We start from the raw sequence: 23317 nt of genomic DNA, 5'->3' as shown, positions 1-23317 counted from the left end.
TGCTGGCGATGAAAATTTTTAGCAACAGGTAAATTGTCAGTTCAGACGATTGTAAGAAAATCTTACAATTTCATTGCCAGACAATAAATTTATCTACCAACAAAAATTATCAGTTCACACTGTTTTTTTTTAAATACATATGTACAGTGTTGCCAATAGAAAAAATGACATCATTGTCAGATGCATAAAATTCGTACATTTGACAATAAAAGTATGTGACAATTATCTTATAATAATCTGCAAGACAAAAATTGTAAGTTCACGCAGTTGTTAGACATTTTCTGAAAATTTTTCTGACAATATTGTAAGATTTGACAACCGTCTTTACATAGCTTTACGTTATTTAAATCGTAATTCTTCAATGTCAACTGAAAAGTCTATGGATATCTGTACTCGAATTATTCGATTGACAACAAATCACAACGAGTCTATTTTATATGTGCAGAAATAATACTGTAACTTTAAAAAGAAAACTTATAAAGAAATTCCCCGAGAAATTTTCTCGATTATTAACCCTATTTTAATTTTTAAAGTTTTATACGACCAACAAATTTAATAATAATTCAATGCTATTGTTTAATATACTACAAATGCAGCAGGACTTTTGTTCAATATCATCTTATATCTTGAACAGAAAAGTACGTTTCTGGATGGTTATTTTAAATATTTTCTATACAAGTTCAAAATAGCTTTTCATTAGTTTGTGTAATATTGTTACAAATTCTGATGTTTGCTCCAATTTTAAACTGAAACAGAACATTCGTTTCAGCTCTAGTATTAATTTAAACATTTTTGAATGTAAAATTAAAAACTTTTACTGGTTCAATCGATTAAAATCGCTTTCAATTACATATTATATAGTTTTTAAGAGTATGTTTTTTTAATATTCTTAAGAACAGCACAGACATACCATCCATTGGAAATACTGTATTCATATGTAAATTTCAAATATTTATGCATATAAAGATTTGTAATTCTGTAATTGCAAGCATGTCTATAGAAAGTCACACAATACACGCATGATCGATCGAAACAGTCGATCAAGTGGCACTACAATGTAAAATTGGCGTTGAATTGCTCACTGTAATTGTACCACTTGTATAATGAATTAAGTCCAATGTTTAAAAATTAAAAATAACAATTGAAAATCAATTTGGAATACATATGTATGTAGATATGTATAGAATGTATGTTTGTATGAAAGGAAAAATAAGTAAATATAGAAATTGTGCAAACAGTTGTAAGAAAATGTGCAATGTAATCAAAAAGATTTTAGAATTATAAACAAAATTTATTAAAAAACGCAATACAGATAGCTTTACATTTAACACTGCGCCAATTTGGCAGTTTCGACTAGGGTTCATATTCGGGATAAAATTTTCGGGAATATTTTTTAGAAAAACCCTGGGAAATTTGTATAAGTTTTCTTCTTAAAGTTACAAATTTTTTTCACAGACAATACAGATTCGTTATGATTTATTGCGAATCAAATAATTAGATCATATCCATTTGTTCGGTACTTGCAGCAGTATGTGCATAAAGGTACAAAAAACCGATGATTTTACCCGTAACTCAAGATTCTGGAGGTGTTTGGCAAATTTCAAAAACAGATTCTTGTTATACTCGATAACACCTACCAGAAAAATAGTATCACTTCCCAGGTATTTCTACTTAATTCTTTTTTGTATCACTGTGTTATCAATAAAGTCTGTTATCACAATCAAAACAGGAAAATAACATTTCTAGTAGGTCGACTTTATACAAATTGAAATTTAAGTTCTTAAATGAATTATTGAGATACTTAACATTAAAACTTGTATGAATATTTATATTTGCTTATATACGAGACATTCTGTTTTAAAAAAGTTCTATTTCGAAACATATTACGCAGTTTTTTTCAGATTTAACAGTCGAACTTCTAAAACATTTTAATAAAAATATTTTTGAATTTTTAACGATTATTTAAAAAATTTGACTGGTTTTTGGCTTTATTTAGTACTAACAAATTTCCGGGAATAGATTTTTTAATATTTCACGGGAATGGAAAAAGCCGTGGAAATTTGGAACCTTAGTTTCGACGCCAATTTACATATTTTTAGACTTTTACTTTTGTAAAATGTTTGATTTAGCGTCGTTGGAAATTATTTAATACTTTTAATAAGTATATTTATTCTTAACCATAGAATAGAAAGTAGAATATCATACATATGAATAAGAACAAAATAATTTCTAATAGGTTTTTTCCAACAATTGTTTTAACCGCAATTAAATCGAAAATGAAAAAATACATATTTATTTAAAACCATACAATTAATTATCTTATTCTGACCACCACAAAAAGACAAATCAAACCACAATTACTAACATGAGTTTGAAAAAGCAAAATAAAAATAATGATCTGTATAAAAATACATTTTTAAGTTCATTATAAGATTTACACATTTACATTTTGTTTTAATTGCATGCACATTTCACGTGTTGTATTCTCAATAAAGAAAAATCACAAAAAAAAAGTAAATAAAAATAGTGTCGCATTGAAATTGAAATAAATGAAAATAAAATATTACGATTTAGACGAGTATACATACATATATACGTATATATGTATTAATGAACTCTCACACTCACCTAAAGCAAGACCGGCACAACTCAAAATTTTATATTTTTAAGTGGGATGTCAAACGGAACTGAATTATTCAATTCCCGGATTCGGGATTTTATAAATGTCATTTTTTCGGATTTACCGACATTTTTGTTCATGTGATTTCTTTCTATCTTATACTTATTTTCCCAAAATTTTTAAGAGTTTCATACTCCTTGAAGTAATTTTCCGAAGAGGGCCTTATGTAGGCCCAAAAATTATATTTCAGGAGCACATTTGTATGAGGGTGAAATAACAAATTACAAACATGGGCACTAGCAAGGTCTATTAATAAGGTCTGTGCAACTCTACAACAATAAAAAAACAAAAAGAAAAACAGGCATTTTGTTTGTGTAAAACTATACTGAACTTGTCAAAAACAGCTGACTAAAATACCAAAACAAACGTACATAATATAATTTTCTTTTCAACAACATTCATGTTAGTTTTTTTAAATATTTGAAATTCATGAATAATTAATAATAAATAACTAATAAAAATATGAAAAAGAAGGCTAAACTAATAATGGCTTCACCAAAACGCGAAGTATATCTGGAGAATAATGAAGCATCTTGCAGTTCACAAGTGCGTTCAGTTGCCAAGGAGCACAGTTTTCAGGGGAATAGTAATGAAATAATAACAAATTGAAAAGGCAAGATATGAGACGCAAACAGGCAATAGATATACTCAACTAACAGAATGGCTGTATCAACAGAATGTTTTCCTTGGCAGAAATCTGCGCCAGCAACATAATTGTCACAAAAACCATAATTTTTTTGTTTGTGAAATTTAATTTTTACTTTTAATACTATTTTATGTTTTTAATTTATTTTTTCAGTTGACAAGCACAGTATGTAAACACAAAGGGGCAAAAAATTATCAGCTGATTAGTTGCACAGACCTTATTAATAGACCTTGGGCACTAGTATATTAAAATTTTGAACTTTTGTACTTTTTTTGTTATTGTAATAAAGTTCAGAATTAAGAGTGAGTCAAAAAAAAAACTTATACATTAAATATAAAAATTCTCAAAAATACGTAAATTTATTCAAATATTGTACAAATTCATTAAACATTAAAATATTGGTATATTACTCGGTATTTATAAATTTATCTACTTTTTCCGGAAATCCTCATTTAAAGATTTTATAATTGCTTCCGTTGCCTTTTTGGACGAGGTGCTTAAAATCGGACATGTCCTGGGATACATTAAAGTACAAGTACAAGCGTCTAAAATTATATACACATAATTTGCCCATAACTTTGAAACTACTCAAAGACCAGCATAATTTTTTACTCCATTTTAATGCCAAAGATATTGTCTTTAAAATGGTATGAATAAAATTGTTTACTTCCAAAAGTTTAATGATCAATATTAGAAGTATATATTTCAATGTAAAACATATCAAAGGTCGCGGTGTTAATAATTAATAAAGAAAGCGATATGAGGACACATAAACCATCTACTATATTCGTGAAAAAAAATTTCGATGGAGACTCGATTAGTTCAGGAGTTGTAAAGAAAAACGTTATTAAAAGTACGTTTTTTCATGTTTGATATTTTTACATTGAAATATATACTCCGAAAATTGACCTTTAACCTTTTATAAGTAAACAATTTTGTTCACACCATTTTAAGTGGAATCAAAAATTATGTTGGACTTTGAGTAGTTTCAATGTTATGGGTAATTATGTGTATATAATTTTAGACAATTTTAACAAATTTTTAAATTTTCAAATCGCGATATTTTTGAATTGAAAAGGGTTTCCGATGAAAAAGTCATTAATTTGGGGAACCCTTTGCAACTGTAATATGTGTGGTAATTAGGGATGCCAAACGGGACTGGATTTTACAAATCCCGGGATTCGGGATTTTAGAAATGTAAATCCCGGGATCCCGGGATTTTTCGGGATTTCGGTATTTTTCGGGACTTCGGGATTTTAATTAAATGTCAAAAAACATCAAGTTGAACAATAAAAACTATTTATTTCGTTAATACACTAAGGGCCATTATTACAACTTGCCGTTATAGTTAAAGGTAACTTTAAGCAATAGAAAAAAGTACCCTTAAAGGTAACTTTAACTATAACGGCAAGTTGAAATAATGGGCCTAAGTAGAAATATATATATAACAAAGCAAAAACTAATGAATTGAATTAAAATATATATAAAGTATTGCGGAAACCGGGCTACATTTGTCCCTAGTCCCCATACATGGTCCCCTTCAGAAAATGAATTTGACATTCATTATAATAATTAATATAGTGATAAAATTGAATAAACAAGTTATATGAAAAAAATTAATCTTTCTACCAACTCTTGTGAGGACCAGTCAATCAATAATAATATAACCTCTATATCAGAAAATATTTTATTGTCAATAAATAATTTGTATATACACGCAGAGAAAAAATATAATTGGGCATGGTTACTGTAACCATTTATAGTGTTATAAGTTTTTTAACTATATTATAGTCACAGTAACCATTTACATGATTGTGGTAACCATAATATGGTTAACTTACGATTCACATGATTGTCTCAACCATATATATGGCTACAGTAAACATATATATGTTTGTGGCAACCATATTTATGATGAATAATTTTATCATAATATGTTGTTCTCAGATTATGATAAGCCTTAAGCCGAGAGCACCATAATATGATAAGTCCTTCATCATATAAATGGTTGTCACAAACATATATATGTTTACTGTAACCATATATATGGTTGAGACAATAATGTGAATCGTAAGTTAACCATATTATGGTTACCACAATCATATAAATGGTTACAGTGACTATAATATAGTTAAAAAACTTGTAACAATATTGAAATGGTGTAATGATGATATTAACATAAATTTCATTCATTCATAAATACTTATTCAAGTCTCCATAGAAGACCAAAACTACATATTGTTTTTTATTAGTATTATAAGTATGCTGAAATTTAGCTTTCTAGGTTTCATCCTAAAATATTAAAAAATTTCGTAATTTTCGGGATTTGCTAATCCCGAAAAATCCCGGGATTGTTTTTCACAAATCCCGGGATTTCGGGATTGGCATCCCTAGTGCTAATATTCATTAAAATCGAAGATGTCAAATCCGAAAATTGCATTTTTCTGTCCGTTTTGATGTGGATTCTCCCAATACAAAACATTTCTGAACAATCTTCCATGTAGCCCTATCGTGCCTATTTGTAATGACATATTCATGATTCAATATAATGCAATTTTGTAATTTTAAAATAGACCTTTATTTATAATGTGTATATCGCTAATTTTAATACTTATGATATTCTTATTTCACAACCACAGACATTATTTTCATCGCATATTATTATTATTATATTTTCATATTATATAGAAATTTTAAAAATTCTTTAAACATAAGTATCATGCTGATGAGAAAAGACTAAATACCCATTTGATAAAATGTGTGAATTGGATAAAAATTGATAATTACTCTGGCATTTTAGAAAATTTAGTGAACAAACACATTGTGCATCAAAAATTAATGAATTTGTTAATAAATTTTATAAATAAAAAAAATAACAACTTAAGTCAATAATAACAATATTATAAATATTTAATTTGGCACCTAAGAGAATCAGAAGAGAATTATGATAACTTTATGTGCCAGATTTAGGTATTAGTTAAGTCGTGAGTACGATTATTTTAAATTTTTGTATAATTTTTGACAGGAAATTGACGTGTCATATAATTAAAATCATCGCCTAAAATGCAAAATGACGTAACATCACTTTTCATAAGTTTACAGGAGAAACAAAAATTGTTATAAAATACTTGATATATTGCATCAACATTTTCAAATCTAATAACTACTTATTTAAACTAAAAATGGCACTTCATTAAATTTTCGGCTGTGCTGAATCTTGTATACCCACCATAAATATGTGACAATAAAATATTTTTCTGATATAGTACTTATATAGGGAGTAGGGTCAATTATGGACCGTTCCTAACATAAGTTTGACGAAAAATTTAGGTTTATATGAAACTTGTTTATGTCCAATTTTATTACGATATTAATTACTATAGGAAATTATGAATGTTTAAAGTCATTTTCTGAAGGGAACCTTGTATGGGTTCTAGAGACAAATGTTACCCGATTTTAGCAATATTTTAAATCAGGATTAAGGCATAATCAACATATGTATGACATGTCAAACAGTATTCTGGGGGAACAATTGTATAGGGCTTACCAATATTGTCCATTTCCAATACCAAAGAATCACTATCAACAGAGAGTATATGTGGAAAATTTTCCGCAGCTACGTACTTCCTTTTGTTTGCGCTCTATAATGTTTTCAACAGACAGACAGACAGATGGATATAGGTAGATCGTCTTAGAATTTCATAAGGTTCAGAATATATAAAAAAGTAAAATGCCTTTTACGCGAACGGATTTAACATAACTCAGGATCGATTTTTATGACTATGGACGGACATCGATTAAAAAACATATTTTTTTCAACCCCAAATATTAAAAAATTATAGGATTTTGCCATATAGAGCATTTACTTTTATCTAAAATAATCCGAAATATTACATTGAAAGTAATTTTACTCGAAAGTGTATTTTTTGACTTGTGACTGTCTTTAACAAATTGTGTGATATATATTTACGTTGTATTTCTATATAAATAAATTTAATAGTATGTATGTCGAATTCACAATAAAAATAAGAAAACAATCACTCTATATTAAATTAAGAAATTTAATTATAGTTATAGTTTCAAATTACAAATTGTTTTCTACACTTAATTATTATCATGCACTCAATATTGAATGAAAACACCTCATATGCACATTTACAGTTGCGGTCATACTAATGGAACCACTAATTTAATTGAATGAATTCTTATAAAACTAAACCTATTCTAAGACACTAACACAAAATCGACAATTAGTGAGAATTAGAAGAAGAAAAATTAATAGATATGCATATCCGATTTGACCCTATATTTCATATAGCGATCTGATTTAAAACATCATGAATTTTATATTTTTAACAATAAATAAATAATATTTCTTATATTTTGAGCAAAACAAATTAAATATAAATGAAAAATTGCAAATGTAGAAAACTAATTACGTTTTTTTTCCAGGGGGAAAAATACCTCCTAAACCCTCAACATGATAATCCCACTAAACTAAATGTAAACACATAGTCAGTCATTCATTCATGTGCCAACATCTAAAAGCTGACTAACAAAAGTTCATTCACTGCATTGTTAGTTTAATTAACTTTAAAATATTATTTTTTTAACACACCAGTTTTATTTACTGCATTATTTATACATGTATGTATGAAAAAATTCACTATACAAATTGTTGTCTATTGGTGATATTGACATAAATATTTAGTTATTTGCATATAGGAAATAAGTACACTGTAAAGAAAACTATTGTTGATGAAATTACTCGGGGGATTAAAGTAATGCTTACAATATTTTTTATCAGTTTATTGAGGGTTAAATGTTTAACACTTAAATACATATTGTTGTCAATACATTCCAGTTCCAATTAATTTTAGACGAACATAAGCTTGATACTAATTCAGATTCTCCTTCAGCAAAATCAAATGGAGTACGATAAGTTTCAGCTAAAGAAATTCTATAGAAATCAAATAAATATTTGATACTTTATAGAAAAATAAAAGTAAAAATTATGCATTTAAGAGTTAAGAAAATTAACGTAGCCAGAAAATATCATAGATAATGAAACTTTGTAGGCCGGGACGATTAGCTGGATTTTAAATAGCAACCGAACCAGGAATATACCCGATATTTTGATTTCAATTAAGTCTCCGTACAAATACTTTATTTTTAATTAATAAAACATATTTGCCTAACCCCCTGTCTATACTTGACAAATATTTATATTTATTTATAACAATTGTTGTTGTTGTACAGCAGCGGTTGACAGCCCTTGGCTGAGTGAACTCGGGTCATTCCGGCAAAAAGCACTAACAATATGAATCGTGTATGTAAGTTATTTGGGGGCTTCGGAAAGTTGATTTCAACAGACAGACAGACAGACGGACATGGCTTAATCGACTCCGCTATCTATAAGGATCCAGAATATATATACTTTATAGGGTAGGACAATTATATTGTGGAAATTACAAACGGAATGACAAACTTATATATACCCTTCTCACGAAGGTGAAGGGTATAAAAAGTAATTAAATGTACAATTGACATTATTGAATATAAGCCCTTGTTATGCTTATTGCAGTAGATAATCCAATTCAGGAAAACCATTAATTCAATCCTCCCATTTTTTTTAAACTAAACGAATTTATTATGTAGAAATTATATACTTTTTATTATTAATAAACATTTTTATTGTTAGAATAAAACTATTATAAACTTGTATTGAATTTAAATTTTATCAAACAAAATATTAATCCCCCTTTTAATAATGCAATTTCTATTTTATAAAAAGTAAAACAAAGTTTGAATAATAAAACTTTGATTAAATATAAAAATGATGTTATGAATAAGAGCTTAAATCTGAACCCACAGTGCAAATTAAAATTCTTCTAGACGTCATTTTAAATTTTAAACAATTTGTATTTGAAGTAGAATACAATTTTAAGACAAAAATTAAGTTAAATTTGTGCACTAAAAGTGATAAGAAACTATAAAGTAACACAATTGCTGCATTATTACGTAAAAAAAAAACTATTATCTAACAGCCAGTGTTAAATAACTGAATGACATTTTTATTTTCCAGTTACTTTTCGTCATGCAATAAATGATTTGCAGGCAGCAAAATTCTTTTTATTAAGTGACTTATTGACTGCAAGTAATTTATGCTTTTATTTTAAAATTTATTTTTGCAATGGAAAACTTTCTAGTAAATTAAAAACAAAGCAAATCCATTAATCAAATATATATAGTATAACTATGAGTATATTCCAATGTACTTTAAGTAAAACAATACAAAAGTCTCAACACTATTATTAGTGCAGCTATTGTGATTTTATAATTAAAGTGGTTTTGAATTAATTTTCATAATATACAAGTTAACAATAGCAAAATATTAAGATTTACCAGACTATTTGGAATATTTTTTTAAAAAGAGATATTGCAAAACTTGATCAGACTTTCGATGTCAGAATAGAAAATCATTCATCATCCTCCTAAAAATGTCAATGTCAAACTATTGCTGGGTCCATTATTTTCTGACCGTCATATTTTCGAAGAAAAGTATTGATACATTTTAAAAAATTCCCTATTGTTTAGGAAAACTTTTATGTTTATTATAATAAACATGTACTTGTTGAAATTTGTTTAGATTTTCAATTAAAATTCTATTTAAATATTAAATATGCACAACGCAAACTTTCCATTAAAAAAAAAGTCTCGTGAAACAAAGTGATGGACGGCATAGCATTTGGGGAGGCTTGACGGGTTAATTAAAAATTCTCAACACAAACAAAATCTAATAATTATTAAGCGAATACAAAACAAATCACACGCAATATTTTATTTCCTTAAAGAATATTTAAAAAAAAATAATTTTATCCCAAATTCATTTTAAAAGCAATTTAAAGCATATTGTTTTTATTTTAGAATGTTTATAGATTTTGGTAATAAATATTTGTGTGTATTTCAAAATAATATTAAATAAAAACTAAAATCAATTATTTATAAACAATGTTTAAAATATAAAATATGTTCATTGGCAAAAAGACCGCTATAACTTAAAAAATAAAATACAATTGCGAGCAGCCCTGCATGATTTGCTATAATGATTACTGTACTGATAAAATTACCGTAATTTCAGAGTACTTGGAACTAATCATGCACCGATATTGCCCATTTTCAATACCAAAAAAACATAAACAGAGAGTATTTGTGCCAGCTAGTTCTTTTCGCTTGGACCCTATCGAGTTTTTAACAGACAGAAGACCGGACATCGCTAGATCGTCTTAGAATCTTAGGAGAAATGGGTCTGCGATGAATATTTCGTTCTGTTACAAACGGAATGATGATGGGTATAAAAATGGCGAATTGTATTGCCAGATAACATTGATGAAAAATCGGAAAATATGGGCATTATCTGGATATTTATACTGAGAAATACATATGTATATCAAAATTTTCTACATTATTTCTGAGAATAAATACGCAGATAGTGTGCAGAATATTTACCAAAAATTATGCCGATTTCTCATCAGAATTACCTGGCTGTCAAATTAAATGGAGTTAAATCATTAACTCATTGAATTATTTATTCATTAAAATGTTTACTTTTAAACAGGTATTTTCAAAAATAACATTTGTTATGATTCTAAGTAATTTTACGTTCATCTCCTTTCCGAGAAATTTGATATATTGAGATGTGACGGTTGCAAATTAACGTATTAGTATGTAGTACCTATATTAAAAAACATTATTATACCCTTCACCTTCGTGAGAAGGGTATATATAAGTTTGTCATTCCGTTTGTAATTTCCACAATATAATTTTCCGACCCTATAAAGTATATATATTCTGGATCCTTATAGATAGCGGAGTCGATTAAGCCATGTCCGCCTGTGAAATCTAATTTCCGAATACCCCAAATAACTTACACGATTCATACATCAATATCTCAAAATCGAGAAAATCGGTCAACAAATGGCTGAGATATAAGGAAAAAACCAGGACAACCTCGATTTTTGACCTACCTAATGATAGATATTTCAAAGACCTTTGCAACGACGTATATAAGACCATAGTAAGTTGGACCTACAATAGGTCAAAATCGGAAAACATATTTTTTAACCCGAATTTTTTTTTCACCAAAAGTTTTTTTTTCGCTAAACATTAAAAAAAAATTTAAATTTAAAAAAACAGTTCGATAAATTTTTTTTACCAAAAAGTTCAAAAAAAAATACTTTGGAAAAAAAAAATTTGTTTACCTAAAAATATTTAATAGTATTATTTTGAAGTATAATTTGGTGAAGGGTATATAATATTCTGCACAGCCGAATATAGCTCTCTTACTTGTTTATGTTAATTTTTTATTTCAATTTGTTGGTAAATATGAAGAAAAAAATGTATGCGTACTATCTGTCAGTCAGCCCTGTAAAAAGGAACGTCAATACATATTTCAATTCATCACAGACGGAACGTATAAAGAACAATCGAAACAAAGAATTATTGTTTATTTTACCACTTCTGTTTTTATAATCATTGTTTTGTAGTAAGTAATTGTTAATATTGTAATTTCTTGTTATTATTCTTATTCTGTAATGCTATAAAATAAATTTATTAAACAAAGCAAATATTTATTTTATGATCATGGTTCATTTATTGAATGGGAAGTTCACAATAGTCCATAAAAATACTGGAAATAAAAGCAGATTTATTTATTTTATTTTTTTTTTCATTTTCTTGAGAGATAAACAATTGATCATGTATTTATATTAAATATTTACCTTTTATTGAATTGTTTTTTGTGAATATTTATTAACAGTACAAAGAGAAAAAAGTAAGAGTGCTATTATAATAGACTGTGTAGGAAAAAATAATTTTTTTCTGAAATTGGTTCATTCTAAGTAATATATCTAAGCAGATATATGTAATAATAAAGTTAAAACAATTGAGACAGTCATGTTTTTTTGCTTATATCAAAGCCATTTGTAGGCCGATTTTAAATAGCTACCGAACTAGTTTGTAAGTTAATTGGGTGCTTCGAAAAGTCAATTTTGACAGATAGACGGACATCGCAATATCTAATTCGCTATCTAAAACAATCCAGTTTCTTTTCCAAATTCTTTTCCAACAAACTACTTGCATCTTTGCATTAATAAATAAATTAATTTATATTCTTCAGGTAACACCATGTGTATTTTTAAACAATATTTAAAATCAATTAACTCGATTACGTCAAAATGATAATGTAACACCTGAACAACTTGCTTTTAAAATATTCATTTCAGGATTCCAATAAAATTTAACAACTACCAATTTTATTTATTTCAGATATCAAGAACTTTTGCGAAACATGAGGAGATGGCTAATTTGTTGACATCATTATCATAAACAAAACTTTAATAAAGCTGCTAAATACCTTAAAATATGTAAAACGACCTACTGAATGAAATACACGGTTGAAAACTACTAATTGATGTTTAAGACAATACGACTTTTAGGACAGTAACATAAGTAAAATCCAAACTGCTTTTAGAATGGTTTTATGAAAACTTTTTAAAAAAAATTATGAGAGCCATTCGTATTTCATATAAACATAACTCACTTTAATATGATACTGTCCCAAATGTGTATCGCAAAATGTGATCGTCTATGAAAAGACTGATGAAAATTTGACAGTCGTTTTATGAAATAATTTAGTCCCAAACATGCCCTATGGATTGGCCAATTAAACAAAGCAAAACTTTACTGCAAAAAGTCTTCAGATTAGGACAGCAAAACTAAAAAAATATCCAATCACTGTTTAAAAGAGGTTTCCTGTACATATTTAAAATGTATAACTCTGTGTTGAAATCGCAATGGAGATTCTAATGGTAAATATATCCACCAATTTTGAGAACAATGTGGTTGGTCTTTATATAAGTTACATTGGAAACTAAAAATATTGTTCAGGATTATTCATAGTTGTCCAAAAAGCTTTTGATAAAGTAGGGTATAACACAATTCGTTTTTATTTGCTATTAAAATCGTATTTAACAGTTACATAGGTTACTGTTAAATACGAGTTCTCCTATATATACGATATTAAGGCTGGTGTTTCTCAGGGAACACCAGCCTTAATAAATGGATCATCAAAGTCAACAACTCTAATAAATGTCACATTCTCTTTACGACGCGGCACTTCTGATCTAAAAAGCGATCCAAGAGCGTCCAACGCATCCCAAAAAGTCACTATTAGATGGGGGTTTCAGTCCATGTTTCTTTGAGAACCACGTTTGCTATACCGTAGGCGAGCGTTATTGGTCTATGATTTTGGTCAGAATTGGATGACGTGTCGCACAGCTATGTCACATTGGATATTCTGCACGAGAGTTTTGAGGGCATGACCACGGAGATCGTGCGGTTTGACCCCGTTAGAATTTTTCATGTGGGTTTTTAATAAGCCGCAAGACTTTGAGAAGAAGCCACAAAACACAGTGACCCTCAAAGCCAACACAACAAATGCCATCGATCAAATTCTGCTTGATTTACGCGCCAGAGTCATGGAAAATGGGTGCATATTAGAACGATAGATGTTTTAATATGCACCATGACCTTTAACTAATGTTCAACATCGCCAGTGTTGTTGGGAAAGTTTTTGCGGAAACATGTAGGAACTAAATTAAGAATACCTAGATAATAGAGTTTTCGACAAACGCGGAAAGTACTTTACAAAAACAATAACTGAACCTAAATGCCGGTTTTAGTAATACCTATTTCTGTAAGGCCATAAGGGCATATCCTCCGATTAGTCAACCAGGATCGAAAAATAAAATGTTGATAATCATAGTGTTTTATTGAAGATATTTCGATATAATTTTCGGCCCAAGGACGAAGCCTATTGAAACTGGATGAAATTGGTCCATTATTTCACCTAGCCCCCATACAAATGTCCTCCCGAAATTGGACTTTATCGGTCATAAATGTTTAATTGATGACATACGTATCAACACAAATATTGTTCCAAATATGTTTTATATATACCGAATTCATGTCACCAAATGTTATTATCATCGGTCCATAATTAGTCATTGCTCCCATATAAGACCCACTTCCGTAAATCACTTTAACGTTCATAAATATCATAAAAATCTTGGTATGCACATAAAATTCAACATAAATAACTTTCACATAGACATAAACTACGACCTAATTTCATGGTGATCGGTCAATAATTGGTCATAGCTCCCATATAATGCCCTCTTCGAAAATTACTCACGAATATACATTATTGAAAAGAAAAATGTTACTTAGTGTAGGGTATTATTACTTTCTTACTTGTTTTTAAGGAAATTTGAAGATATTTATGGGAAAATTAATGGTGATAATAATAAAACAACATATGGAAAAATCGTACGTTCGCGACCCGTACGTTCGATACCGGTACTTAAGCTAATTAAACAAAAACCAATAGAGATATTATATTATGTAAATACCGGATAGAGACCTACATTAATACACTTTAAAAATAAATTAATCGCTTTTAAATATTCCGTTCCATTTCGCAGATTTTTTTTTATTTCACTACTGTCAGCCAAAGTTGACTTCTATTTTGCGTACGTTCGTTTCCACATGTTTATAACTATCATTATAAAAACTTAAATTCGATGGAATCCTCGCAAAAAATGCTAGGAAAAGTCTATATTCTTTAAACATCAAAAGCGTACGAACGTACGTTCGTGACCCCAGGAAATGTTCATATATAAAATCAATAAGTTATCATATTTCTTACATGTAACTACGTAGTTACTTATTAATCAAATTTCGGTATTTTTGGAGTAATGACTTAATTAAGTCCCTATTTGCGAAATAAAACATATATTAAAGCAATTACCACATAGTTTTCAGAGCATATTACCGGTATTCCTGCATATCACTATTTATTTAATTATATACCAATGTAAGATTTTAGTTGTAAATTTCAATAGTTTTCAAAATAAAAGGAAAATTTTAAATATATTTAACACAGTATTGCAAATTGGTAACATGTTTTCCCATATGGAGTTCAATGTGTTGTACATATTTATTTACCAATAATGTGTGTAAATTTAAGTATTTTATTAGTACTACTATTTATCTGTAAAATCAAAAACAATTTTTATTTTATTTTTTTGTAATTTAATAAAGCATTTTGTGTTTTTCTTGTTTGTTTTGTATCCAGTATCCATTAATTTTTTTATTTTGCTAATTTTATTGTTGTTATACCGTTAAATAACAATTACACGAAAATGTTTAATATTTCTAGAAATTATGTTTATTTCTTTTATTTTAATTGTCATTAAAAAAAAACTATAAAAACAACACCAGACGTACTCGCGTGCCAAAGCTAACTGATGCCAAAGTGGTCACAGACCAGCTTGTGAACTCCCGCTAAACCAAAGAAAAACCGCTAGACAGCACAGACCCACTCATACACATGATCAAGAGGCAAAAAGAGAAAACAAAAACAAAATTTAAATTAAATAAAACAACAAAAAAAAACATAAATAAATCCACAACAATAAAAACATTTTTTGCAATATAAAAAAAAAATGTGTTTTTTCTCCAACAGTGACGGATTATTTAAACACATTTAACACAAGTGTGTAGTTTTTCAAAGTTGTTTGCTTATTTATAATTAATTGTTTTGTATATTATCGGGTAAAACGGGTAAATAAAGAAAAATCGGCTTTTTTTGATTCGAGTTATTTGCATCTTTATATTCTCTGGCAGTGACGAATTCAGAAACGATTGAATGATATTGAAATAATGAAACCAAGTTTGTGACCAAAGTTCAGATCTAAGTGATAAAAGCGACTTTTAAGGATTCATGTCTGAGTGGAATTTGGCAGCCAAAAAAGAGGATCAACTTCTAACTAAAAAACCCAAAAACAACGCTGCGAAGGTCTTTGAAATATCTAATTAGATATCCACTTCTCGAAATCATGTCTGACAGAATTATTGAAGATTTAGATCTCGAAGATATCAGGGGTCTTCAGAAAATTGATTTCAACAGACTGACAGACCGACATGGCTTAATCGACTCCGCTAACTATAAGGATTCGTTATATAGTTATAAGTATCATAAGTGAATCGTATGTGGTAGCTATGGCCTGACCGTCACAAAATCCAGTAGTATGATTTTTGCATACATACAATAGATCTTTGTAAAAATTTGCATCGATATCGATACAGGTAGGTCTTCATAAAATTAGGTAGTTAGATTATTCTGTACATCTATACAATTGATGTCGAATTAAAACCACATAATGATATTTGTCAGAGATTTATGCGTATTTTAGTGATTTTGGGAAGTGGACTGTATATGAGGGATATGGTTAAACCAAATATCGATCCAAACCAAATATCGTTTTGTGATTTCTTTACATGAAACTAAATAAAAGCCATTTATGCACCATAGAGTCATATTCCGGGAAGAAATTTGTATGGCGCTGGCACAAATCATGAAAAGATTCTTAACATTTTCAACATAGGAACAAGTTTATCATAGGAACAAGTATAAAATTTAACTTCACTTCAAAAGTTGTTTAAAAATATTTTTTTTAAAGTTATTAACACACATGGTACTTTTTAACCTAAAAAAAGTTCCTACAAATGGTACCATTTCTCGATACGACTGATACCTCACAAGTTTGTATATTAAAGAGAATTTTAAAAATTATAAAAGATGAGTATTATATATGTAAGAGAGTGTTAAAACAATATTTGTTTGTAGAAATCAAACGATGAGTAAGATATTTTCTTAATAAGCAGATACATTTGTGTATTATATTATTTCACAAAATAGATGTGATTTTGCATAGATTAGACTTTAATACTTAGTCATTCGTCACAAGGGAAATACAAATGATTTATAATAATGATGCTGTTGCTTTGCATCTCTGTGAAATTGGGGATTCCATTATTAAATTTAACCTAGTAGCTTTGTAATGCATTCAAGTACTGTTAAATATAGATTTTTTTACATTTAAGGTTAAATTATTTTCGTACTTTGTTTACCTGTTGTAAATAAACCAATAACGTAATGAATAGTGCAGTGAAAATAACCATTTCACTTTTACCGCCCACACACCAACAATTTAAAAGTTTGTACTTTTTTTACTTTTTGTATCTACAAAGACTTGGTGGCATACTAAATTTGTATTTTTATTTGTAATGGGCTTTAATATTATACATATGGATAAAAGTATATTCGAACTGCTCTTAAATAGAACTTTGTCGTAAATGGGTTTAAGTGGTTGTGATCTAAAGTGCAGTTTTTAAGATATTTCGACTTTTAGAATTTCCGAATTACCGCATTCGATATCGAGTAAATTCGATCGTAATTTTCTGATTTGAGATTACGGCATTCGATATTGAGCATGAAATTTAGTACATTTTTTTATAATTACGATATCGAAATCATTTTTCGATACGATAGCGGTAATTTGGCCCCAGGTTTTCCTTGTATATCATGGAATTAACTTTCAAACAGTTGTATGACTTTAAAACAGAAGTTAAGCTTTTGTTTGAGTATAACAATGTAAATGAAAGTTCAAGGATGTTTCATCGATTCTTTAAGAACGTAGAATATATTGAAGTGAAAATTGTGTGTGCGTACAAGCGTGTACTTTGAGTGTACATTTTACATGTGTTTTGGTTTTGTTAAAATTTTTGTTACAATAACAAAACACATGTAAAATTTACACTCAAAGTACACGCTTGTACGAACATACAATTTTCTGAAAATAAGCGAATTCACCTAATTGTGAATAAATTCGAAAACAATCCATCGATTTTTATGATCGATATCTCGTTTTGTTGGTATTATATGCGGCTTTGCGACAAAGTAATAAACCTGCCGTTTTCGATTTTTCCTGAGTTTTTTAAAACACAAAAATTTGCTATTTTCACGTAAAAAGCTTATTTTTTGCTTCAATTTGTTATTATAACTCCGAAACTACTGAGCCGATTAAAACGCAATATATAACCGAATTAAAGTTTATGTAAATTTGAACTTTTTTAAGTTTACTTCAATAATATCGGTTTAACCATTTTTGAGTTATCATAAATTATGTGGAGAAACATCTAAGAAAATTCACAATTTTAGAACAACATTTTTTTAAAAAAATCTATCCAAAGAATTAAAAAATTTTACCATTTTTGTACTTAGGTAACCACGATGCATCAAATCTATATAGTGGTTAGTGAAGTCTTTTTTACTGTTGACCTGTGTAATTGATCTGAAATCAGGCGCGGATCCAGCTAAACCATTTTGAGAGGGGAATTTCCTTTTTTGGATACGCGCCGTATAAGATACATATTGGTCGGGAAAATTTGTAAATTACAAATTGTAATAATTAACTACAATTTGGTTGAAATATTGTTTTGATTTCTATATCTTGTTAGTTAGATTTTCAGTACATATTACTATTTCTTTACAACTAAATGATTACTGCATGCGCCCCGCATTCAAAAAAAAAAGTAAAAAAGCTCCCTAATGTTGATATTCTAATTAAAAATTACATATCGTGCATCACGTTGCAACGCTTTGGTTATATTTAGTTTATATAATTTAAGGTACAACATATTCCACAAAGTCAAATTTAACATTTTTACTTGTTTTGTGCATGGAAATAATTAACAACATTACGTCAACTAAAACGCATAAGGTCTAAATTAGCAGTTCAATAATATTACAATGAGACAAAAAAAGTTTTGTAATAAGAAGATTGAATGCTATGCATATTCGACTGTGGCGAATTATATACACCGTCACCTTAATATCCATTTTGGGAAACAAATTATCTTATATCTCGGCGATTTGGCTGCATTTTGAAACATAGTATGTATTTTGAATCTACAGAGTATTTCTGAGAGATTTATCATCATTTATAGGCCGATTTTCCTATTCGGGGCCATACCCAATATTCGTTAGTTATTTGGGGGTTTCGGAAAGTTGATTTCAATTGACAGACGGACAGATATGCAACACTATATCGTCTCTGCTATTTATATGTAGAATATACAGTGAGTGATGCTTTAAATACATTGACTAGGAACAGACAGGTGAGTGTCAAAGACCTAACTCAGTTGTCAAAAACCTAAGTGGTGAGAATGAATTAGTAAAAAAAACTATGTGAAAACAAAAATGTTTGATGATTTTGAGTAATTTTTTTTTGTTTGAATTTTTTATAGTTTCCGCTCTATTTTATAATAAAAATCAGCAAATAAGAGTTTTTTTTTATTTTTTCGAACAGAAATAAGAATTATTTTTTGATTTTGATTTTGATTTTTTCGTGCAGAAATAAGTTATTTCTTGATTTTGAATTTTCGAGCTTAAAAATTCGGGATTTTTGCAAAATTTTGGCTTTTATTTTGAAACACTTGAACAATGTAAATTTATTCAAAGTATTGGACATTGTTAGCTAAAACCTTTTCAATCTTTGTGACAACATATAGATTCCTAACCAAAAGGAATCTATACAATAACGAATCAATCCAATATCGGATAGAGAGCGTTCTGCATCGATCGAAACAAATAGTAGTCGAACGGAGCAAGGTCTGGACTATAGTATAAAGCGGGTGAGGCAAAACTTCCCAAACACTTAATTCTAAATAAATACTTTTTAACAGGTATTGCAACATGTGGCCGAGCGTTGTCATGATGGATTATTACGGTTTCATGTCTCGCTTCAAACGAATCAGTTGTGTTCGATACAGGTTCTCTGTGATGATCTGGTCAGATTTCAGCAGCTCATAATAGATAGTACGCTTTACCTTAGTGCCATGGGCTTCACATACGATTTCTTACGCTTCGGGTTATCTTAATGGATCCACTTTTCATCGCATGTAACGATTCAGTGAAAAAATTGTATTCTTTTATAGCGTTCAAGCATCATTTAGGACATGCAAAATCGTCTTTCAAGGTCTCATGGCTTCAATTCAAATACCCAATTTCCCTGCTTTTGAATGAATCCTGCTGCTTGTTTTGAAATTGCTGCTTGTGTAGCTCCCAATGATTTTACAAGCTTGAGTTTGACAACAATCTTCATGGATTAATTCTTAGTATTCAAACTTGTTTGACTGGCCTGTGTGATCTTTGTTTTCCGTGTTAAAAAATCTAGCACGTTGAAGCGGATGGAACACATTCACCATAATCGTTGGTGAACAATCGGTGTGCTTCAGCGGCACGGTTATTCAAATTAAAGAAGTAAATCAAAATTTCCCTCATATGGCGCTTTGTTGGCACAAAATTCGACATTTTTGAAGCAAAAGAAAACATTGTTTACACTATAATATTCAATAACAAAGTGAGAATAAATGGCAGATATGTACCCTTCAATATTACAAAACAGGGTTCAAAAGATACCCCATCTATTTTAAATCCCGCATTTGTAAGTCATACAACCAATAATAGTAGAGAGTTTAAAAATTAATATAAAATTGGAAACATGTTTTAGAACTGTAAGTCGCAGGCAAATAAGGTTGATCACCCCGGAAAAAAAACTCCTTTTCTAAGAAAATACAAATTGCTCGTATAGAATTTGTAAACGAACATTTAAACTGGACGAGACAGAAATGAAATACTGTTCACTTTTCGGATGAATCCAAATACAATTTAAGAGGCAGTGATGGAAGAACATTTTGTAAGAGGACTGAATGGAAGGAGACTGGTCATGTTTGACGGTTGCAATATTATGTTGTGAGACTGTTTTTTATTTGTAACCATTTCCTGATACTCCTGTTAGACTAGGCTTTTTAAGTTTTATCTGACGATATAAACACACATGTATGAAAACATTAATGTTTGCATAAACACTTGTATAATTATATTGTTTATTTATAGACCATTGGTAACTAACTGTTCGTATTTTTGCTGAACTTCCGTGTTTACGTATGTCAAGTTGATGGGGTTTTTTTTTATGGCCACATTCAATATGTTGCATGACTCGTATTGACATATTGCCGGAGCAACAATAATCACTTTTTTGCACAACAATATAAAGACAAATATGCAATTGCATAAGTTCGATTATTTTGACGAAAAGATTTAAAATGTGTTAAATTACATGCACACTGTACAATGTGAATGTAGTATATGACCTTTGAAATCAATTATGTTAATGTTGGTGTCCCATTTGTAAACAATAAAAGAAATTGAAAATATAGAAATTATCAATTTGCAGTTTTGGAAAATTGTTATAAGAAGAAAGCTTACAAAATTGTTTGCATGTTTTATAATTTGACATAAATATGACACATGTTCTCTAAGCGCTCTAAAGTCTTATGGCGTTTTCTTTTCTGAAAAAAAAAAATAATATTTCAAATCATGGATTTAGACCGTTTTTTTCTGAAAAGGAACACTAAGCTAACGAAATGATTAATATAACAAAATTTTAAGAACAAAACACACTAATGAAGTTAAATTTATCGAAAGAAGATTCTACATCAAATTCAATTTAACGTTTGGTAAAATTATCCCTAATTTTATAATGAATCATTAGTAAGATTTAGCTTAACTTCTAGAATTATGTGGAAATTTAAGTTTTAATAGTTTCATTATGTGTAATTTATTCTGAAAAAGTTTTTAAGTAAACTCATCATCCACTACTATTTAGAATAAATGTAATTCTTAAAAAGTTTTATCTAAAGAGTTTTATATTGTAAATCAGCGGTTTAGGTTTCAAATCAGACCAAATGTTTGATATAATGTGTACAAAATGAATATAAAAAATTCCCAAATTTTAAAAACCGTTTAACCGAGTGCTATAAACCGGTTAACCGAAAATCAACATTTTAAATTAACCGGTTCGCAAAAAACCGAGATTTCGAAGAAAATGCGTGACAGAAATATTTAAAACTAATCAGTTTATGTCTTGGGGTCTAAATTGAAAAAAATCGTTTCGTTGAAATGTATCTGTTATAAATTTAATTAAATATACTAGAATAAAATGCAAACTATGTATTGGAAAGTTGAAAACATTTATAATTAAAACTTGTGCAAGGACTCTAAAACAATATTTTATTTATTCTTATTACCTTCGTGTCATTCATCATGATTTACAACTAAATTTAACAGACATTGCTGGTGTTAGCAATTGATTGTTTTATAAACTTAACCCTTTAATGGTCGAAAGTAAAATGTACAAATTATAAAAATACTAAGGACTGAGATCGAAAAAATCTTAACATATATTCTATATATATAAAAATTAACTGGTCCATGTATGTAATGTCATCACGTGAGAACGGATGGAGCGATTTGGCTGATTTTTTTTATTCGATTCGAAATTTTCAGTAGATGGTTTGTAAAGAAAAAAAAATTCAAAAATTCAGGGTAAAACTCGGAAATTCTTTTTTTTGTGAGTCCAGCCAACTGTAGTAAAAAAGCTCCCTAAAGTATGCTGTACAAATTTAGATATTTTATTTGCAAATAAATAAGAACAGGCTGGTGTAAGTGGGTTGGAGAAACTTGAAGAACTAACATTAGTAAATGCTACCGGGCGAAGCCGGGGCTATCAACTAGTATGTTAATAAAAATAAAACCACTAAACTTACAGTTTTAGTCGAAATTCAGCTCTGGGTGGAGAAAGAGCTCGCTCGTCATTGGCAGTATCGCTTAAGGGCAATCAGGCCGTCCCTTTTTCGCTACCTTCGAAAGTTTTGCGGCTCACTCTCGCATTGGATAATGTTTGGCGTCATCTAAATGTACCGCGTTACAGTTTCTCGAAGTTTGCATTGTCCACATGCAATCGATTTTTGGTTTTCATAACCTAACTTTTTAATACAAGATTTAATGTTCCAGCTTACTATACGTAGATATAGGTCGACTGGGAACAAAAATCAACGTGAGATAACCTGACAATTTGAGAATTTTTAACTCCGCCAACCAAACTTAAATTAAAAAAAAGCACTTTCAGTTTTGATTTTTTTTTTATTTGATTAAAATTATTATTACAATTTATAAAAAATAT

The 23317-nt window shown here is 28.9% G+C and overlaps 1 protein-coding gene across 2 annotated transcripts in view; it reads right to left on the bottom strand.

Annotated features, from left to right (window-relative positions):
• Positions 1 to 23317, bottom strand: part of LOC135960969 (ubiquitin-conjugating enzyme E2 W) — a 42833-nt gene that overhangs the window by 11843 nt on the left and 7673 nt on the right. Inside the window, exon 1 of one of the 2 annotated variants that reach the window (XM_065512398.1) lies at positions 15567 to 15700. The exons of the other annotated variant lie outside the window; for it this stretch is intronic. The gene's annotated coding sequence lies outside the window, so the exon portion shown is untranslated. Of the gene's footprint in view, positions 1 to 15566; positions 15701 to 23317 lie in introns of those variants that run through there. 2 annotated transcript variants of the gene reach the window in all.

This window comes from Calliphora vicina, chromosome 5, assembly GCF_958450345.1.
Source record: "Calliphora vicina chromosome 5, idCalVici1.1, whole genome shotgun sequence".
Lineage (NCBI taxonomy): Eukaryota > Metazoa > Arthropoda > Insecta > Diptera > Calliphoridae > Calliphora > Calliphora vicina.
This window is presented reverse-complemented; position numbering and strand designations above follow the sequence as displayed.